This window comes from Lagenorhynchus albirostris, chromosome 10 (assembly GCF_949774975.1).
Source record: "Lagenorhynchus albirostris chromosome 10, mLagAlb1.1, whole genome shotgun sequence".
NCBI classification, from domain to species: domain Eukaryota; kingdom Metazoa; phylum Chordata; class Mammalia; order Artiodactyla; family Delphinidae; genus Lagenorhynchus; species Lagenorhynchus albirostris.
The window spans coordinates 30,912,679-30,919,463 of record NC_083104.1 but is presented as its reverse complement, the minus strand read 5'-3'; positions in this window follow the sequence as shown (position 1 = coordinate 30,919,463).

The following is a 6,785-nucleotide window of genomic DNA, read 5'->3' as shown; positions in this document are numbered from 1 at the left end:
TCTCAGGGCTTCTCCTGCACCCCCGCCCCTCTCAGGAGGGGACACTGAGGCAGTCGGGGTTGGGGAGAAGCAGAGCGGTCCTCTGCCCTCTGTAGCCGGCAGCTCGGCAGGCGGGTGACCTCTGGCGGCCCGGCGGGCAGGCCTTGACCTTCTCGCCAGCAGACTGGCCCAGACGGTGGAGGCTGCGTGGGGAGGCCGGGGCGGGGGATCGGGCGGGCTTGTGTGGGGATGTGACCTTCAGGCTGCTCAGCCCCATTAATAATAGATCTCAGAAGACACTCGGGGCCGGGGCTCTCCCCGAGCAGAGACGCTGCGAGCAGAACCCTTCATTCACCGGGGCGGCTGTCCAGGCAGGGCGGCTGGTCTGGGCTCGGGCCAGGAAAATATCTGGAGGCCGGCTTCCAGGCTGGGAGCCAAGCTCTCAGCATCCCCCCGCAGTCACCCTCCTCCTCACTTCCACCCCTTTCCCTCTGCTTGTCGCCAGCCTGGAGCAAGATTCAGGCTGGAGTCACAGCTCTGTTCCTCACGTGATTTGACCTCTGAGCCACAGGTTCACCTGTGTGCGTGGGGTCAGATAACCACAGCGCACGGGGCTGCTCTGGGGGCTAGAAGGGAAGGTGGGCGCAGCTGAAGCCCTCGTCTTGTTACAGCTTAAATTAGATCCCGTCACTCCCTGCTTTATACATCTTCCTCTTGACCAAAGCGGACTGACAGTGGTCCCACCCAGTGGGGCTGTGAGGGTGAAATGAGGTAATTCACGTAAAGCTCTGAGCAGAGGATTCGGACGACAACAATTCTCCATAGACTTTAGATGCTGCTGTTATTATGCTGTTATTATGCTGTTAATACTTCCAGTGATTAACTCACTGCCCACCGCCAAGTCCCGGGTAACCAGTTTGATTAAGCACAATACCCTTTCCCAGGAGCTGGGCGGGTGAGGAAACCCTGGCACCATTCCCCTTCTTCCAGCACAGTGCCTGGTGCAGTGATGATTTATGACACAGATGATTTATGAAATGGCAGTTGGTGGTGAAGAGTCAAGGATTAGGTATTCTAGATCCAACTTTGCCCATAGAATGGAATCCCCCCTGGTCCATGAGGTCTGATTTATCAAGTGTTGCTTGCCTCTTGGACTTCGTTTCCCACACCCCTATCTCCCTGACAGTTCCTGGTCTTACCACTTTCCCCTTCACCTCAGGACCTTTGCACTTGCTGCTCTCTGCCTGAAATGCATCCCGTCTCTCTCCCTGACTCCATGTTTTGATCTTCGCATGATTCTTTCCTCTTTATCCTTCAGGCTCAATTATCACCTCCTCAGAGAAGCCTTCCCTGATTCCCTATTACAAAGTAGCCTCCTGGGCTCTCTGTTTATTATTTATTATAGCACTTGTCAGAAACTGAAATGATCCTATTTCTGTGTTTATTGTTTGTTTTCCCTACCTGAATGGCAGCTCCACAAAGGCTGGGACCTGGTCTGTCTTGTTCATCAGTTTACCCCCTGGGTCTAGAATAGCGCTTGGCATGTTGCAGTCACTCAGTAAATACTGGTGGAGCAGATAAATAAATGATGGAGGATTAGATAAAATAGTCTAAGTATGTAGAATGTTTAACACAGCCCTGACTCACCGCAAGTGCTCCCTGTATGGCAATCATCAATACTGTCATCGTTGTTGCTGTATTTCCCCCAACACCTTTGCCCGCTCCAGCCAAGCAGAAGTGTGGTTTCCTCCTTCTGCTGCTTCTCCTGGTCCAGCCCCTGCCTCAGTTGCTCCCCGTTCCTTTTCTCCCTGTTCCAGTCATGGCTGGGTACAGTTTCTGATTTCCTGCAGTAAGCAGAGCACCCACAAAATTGGAAAGAGCAGTGACTAAATTAGCAGTCAGCCAGAGCAGGAAAAATGCCGTAAGTCAGCCCTGAAGATCAAACTCCTTTGTCAGCCATTCCATAATTATCCACTGGCTTGGCTCTCGATCGGATGGGAAGAGAGAAAAGGAATTTTATACATTTATTAATTTTTCCTCATCTGCTTGGAGTCCTGCTGAAATATGGCTTACGAGCCACACTGAAATCCTGCCTGACTGGAGGCCTTGATTGGCTGAAGGTCTGAAGCCCGGCTCCTGGCACGATGTGGGTCTGAAATGCAACCTTTGGACCCCGTGCCATGCGTAGGAGGAATGAGGATTGTGGCCCCGGAGCCCAGCTCAGGGCCTGACACCGGGGAGATGCTTGGTATACAGACACACATGATTTATGGAATGACGGTTGGTGGTGAAGGGTCAAGACTAGCTGTTCCAGATCCAGCTTTGCCTGGTCTCACTGTGTGGCCTGGGCACAGCTCTTAGCTTCTCTTTCTTCATCTGCAAAACGGGGGTAAACTTCTGCTCCTTCCTGACCCACAACCTTGTGGAGACAAGCAAGAACTGCAAAATGTGGGAGAGTTTTGAAAAGAGGAGTTCCAAATCTCTCAAACCCAGCCCTCTCCATCATTCCCAAAGAATGATGGTAGACGGTGAGACTCTTAACTCAGAAGTTCTGAGCAGTTTTCAAATGTCTTCAGAGGCATGCAGGAGGAGGAGGCAGGGGAGGGGCAGTAAAAGGGGAAGGGTACAGGGGGACAGGAAACACTGTTTACCTTCGAGTAGTTTTAGGGCAAGTGTTTCTGAAGAGGAGTCTGTTTCCTATAGTGATAGAGATAGACTGGAATTCCAATCTTTATTCTGAGGCTCCTTGGCTGTGTGACTTTGGACAAGTCACTTGACCTCTCTGAACCTCATTTTCCTCATGTGTAAAAGGAATAACAAGGATCCCCACCCCAAGGGGCTGTGAGGATGAAATGAGGTAATTCATGTAAAGCTCTGTGCAGAGCATATTTGGACAACAGCAATTCTCCATAGAAGTCAGGTACTACTATTATGACGCTGCTAATGATAGTGGTGTTAATTCCACTGCCCATTGGTGAGTCCCAGGTAACCAGTCCACTAAGCACAACACCTTTCCCAAGAACTGGGTGACCGCAGGGAAACCTTACCACCCTTCCCTTTCTATCTTGGGCTGCCACCTACTGGCGGGGATCAGAATTACAGCTACTGGAAAGACCTCGCTGTGGCTTGGGGAAGAGATACACCCCCTCCCCTCACGGCCCCATCCTCACTCCGGCGGGAGAGCAGTGGCATGTTGGTGGGCAGGGGGTAGGGAAATATAAGACCCAAATTCCGAGGTCATGAGTACCTTGCAGAGATTCCTGAAGGCTTGTCCACCCCGATGATGAGAAAGTCAGTTCCCAAGTCTTGTCCATTTTATTTCCTGAATATCCCTGAGACTGGTCCCCTTTTTCCATCCTGTCTCCTGGCCAAGCCACCACTCTCTCTCCCTGGATGATACAGCAGCTTCCTCACTGGCCTTCCTTCCTCCACTCCCTTCTCCATACATCAGCCAGGAGGAATTTCTTAAAAACTGCATATCCGATCGTGTCGACCCCAGCTTAAATCTCTCACTGTGTCCCCAGGGCTCCTGGGCAAAGTCTGAGACCCTTTGGCCAAGCCCATGGGCCCTTTGGGCTCTCAGCTCTGCCGCTCAGCCCTTGGGTCCCACCCTCTGCCCCTTGCAGGCCTGGTTCATGCTCTTGCTTCACCTGGCATACCCCTCCCTCCCCTCTGCCTGGTGAACTCTGACACACCCCAAGCCTCACCGTGGTTGCTGCCTCCTCCAGGGTGCCTTCCCTGCTCCTGCAATCTTTCCCCTAACATAGTCCTTATCAAGCCACATTGCCTCTCGATCTGTGTGCCTCCTAGGCTACGAGCAGGAGCCTGGTTTTCTTCACCAAGGTATCCCCAGTAAGTACCCAGTTCCTGACACATAGCAGGTGAGCAATAACTTTTTGTTGAGTGAGGAAACTGACTCTTAGTGGGTAATAGACTCAGCGTTACAGACTCAACTCTCTACAGCTGTTGTTTTTGGACTCTCTGTCCTGCCCCAATCTCAAACTGACCTGGGGGTCCCTACAGTGGCCACAGTGCCCTGAGATGACGTTGAGAGTCTGACGGGTGTTGGCCACTTTGTGATGCCCGCCCCAGCGAGGCCCGGGGTGGCCTCGAGAAGTGACATTTAAGGACATTGCCTGCAGGCAGGGTGGTCTTGTCTCTCAGTCCAGGCCTGTGCTCAGTCCCATCCAGCTGGCCACGCCCACTGCCTCTCCTAGGATGGGTCCCCCAGAAGCTGACTTTGGGATGAGGATCTCATGCAGGTGATTTATTAAGGACTGGCCCCTGGGGGGACACAGGTAAGGGAGTGAGGGAGCAGAGGATGGGGAAGTGGAAGCAACTGAGCAAAGGGACGCTTCCAGGCAAAGTCCCAGCTTCAATTTGAGTCCACAGGGAACTCTGGAGTATAAATTACGCCTCATGGTTGTCCTGCCCCAAGACCAGAAGCTGGGCTTTCACATTCCCAGCCAGGCAGTCATTAGCTATGGACCATCCCAGGCTGATGTGAACTCTGGCGCTTCCTGGCCTCTCTTCTTCTTTTTTTTTTTTTTTTAATTAATTAATTTATTTTTGGCTGCGTTGGTCTTCCTTGCTGCACGCGGGCTTTTCTCTAGTTGTGGCGAGCAGGGGCTACTCTTCATTGCAGTGCGCAGGCTTCTCATTGTGGTGGCTTCTCTTGTTGCGGAACACAGGCTCTAGGCTCGCGGGCTTCAGTAGTTGTGGCACACAGGCTCAGTAGTTGTGGCGCATGGGCTTAGTTACTCCACGGCATGTGGGATCTTCCCGGACCAGGGATCGAACCCATGTGCCCTGCATTGGCAGGTGGATTCTCAACCACTGCGCCACCAGGGAAGCCCCCTGGCCTCTCTTCTTTGCACCTGGGAGCAAAGAAATTTCAAGTAGCCCAAGGGCAGTTCTCCCAAGAAGAGTGCAGACTGACCAGTCTCAGCACAGGCTGGGAGAGACGACATGGGTGGGGCACCAACCTTCTCGCTGTGCTGCCCTTCCAAGCTCCCTGTCTCCAGGAGACCCTTCCCCGATTCCCTGATTCATCCTGTTGACGTTTTCTTTTCTTTTAATATTTATTTTATTTATTTATTGGTTGCCTGGGTCTTAGTTGTGGCTGGCGGGCTCCTTAGTTGCAGCTTGCCATATCCTTAGTTGTGGCACACGGGCTCCTTAGTTGCAGCATGTGGGCTCGTTAGTTGTGGCATGCTGGATCTTTTTTAGTTGCTGCATGCAGACTCTCAGTTGCAACTTGCTGGCTTCTTAGTTGTGGCATGTGAACTCTTAGTTGTGGCATGCAGGTGGGATCTAATTCCCTGACCAGGGATCAAACCTGGGCCCACTGCACTGGGAGCAGAGTCTTAACCGCTGCGCCACCAGGGAAGCCCCCCCGCATTGACATTTTCTTCCTTCTTTGAAGTGTTGTGCAATGCAGCTTCTAAAAAAGTACCACAACCAGGTGGTCCTTTTTAAAGAGTGGCCCCTGCTGAGAGCTCTGCCTAGCCCTGTTCCTGGCTATGAACTCACTTTAGCAGTCTTTTTGGTCCTCTTTTAATTTTATAAGGTATTTTTGCTTGTTTTAAAGAAAAAAAATCCAAAATACAGAAGTCGTGTATGGTAATCATGGACACTGCCTGCACCTTCATCCCCAGAGAGGGTATCTGGCCAGATGTTTTCCCAAACATCTTATATACATATTTTCTTCTTTGACTTCTGCTGATGTGGCTATTTTATCTTATTTAATGTCCACAAGCCCCTGAGAGACTGATACCCTCCCCGCATTTCTCAAAGGAGAACTGTGGCTCAGAGAGGTGACGTGACCTGCTCGTGTCCAGCTACCGGGTATCAGGGCCAGTGCTCAGAGCCGGGCCAGCCTTTCTGTCCGGCCATGCTGCCTGCGAGGTGTAACTACCCATTAGAATGGAAGTGAGTCAGCTAAGAGAAACTGAGGGGCTTGGTCAGGGTCCAGGGCCTTCAGAAGCACCCTCCCCCCACCCCAGGATTGACCAATTGGTCCTGGGGGTCAGGAAGGAAGGGCACTGGGGTTCAGGGGCAGCCCTTTGTTAGCACGTCAGGTGTGGGAGGAGGGTCCTGCCACTTGGAACAAAAAGGGAGGATCGGAGCAAATCCATTTGCTCCCAGTGCTGTCAAGCGGTACATGGATGTGGGCGTCTGTGTAAGTGGTCGGGGGCGGGGGGGCTGCCAGCAAACTCTCCCCTGAGAGTGAGCTACTGTGCTTGGGGGAGGAGGGGCTATGGAACCGGCAGGTGGCTGGCTGGGCGCCTTCTGCTGACTTCCTCAGTCAAGCCTGCTCAAGGCCCTCTGAGCTGGCCGTGATCATGGATCACGACTGCAGCCCCTGTCCCAGCCTGCCATGGCCCCTGTCACAGGTTCCCGCACTCTGTCCTTCTCTACCTCAGGCCCTCTTGGCCCGTTTGAAGCCCTGCCTGTCCCCAGAGCTTGGTAACTGTGAGCCCCACGCCAGTGGAGTGCACAGGACTTCAGCTTCTGCTGTCCCCCTGCTCGGGGTGTTTGCCCTTGGGGCCTGGACATCTTCTCCACGAGCCTTGCAGTCTCCCCGGTACACACTCCAGGAACCCGAGTACCGGTGTTCTCTGCTCCCATGCCTCTCCCAGGATTTGGTCTGCCCCCTGCCCCCCGCCCTTCTCAGAGACCCCAGTCTGGGTCTTACCACCATATCCCTTGGGCCTCACCACTTCAGTGGCCTCCAGCAGCTGGTATTGACATCTCTCGGCCAAGGACTCTCTGCAAAGGCAAGAAGGCTGCTCTTTCCCACACAG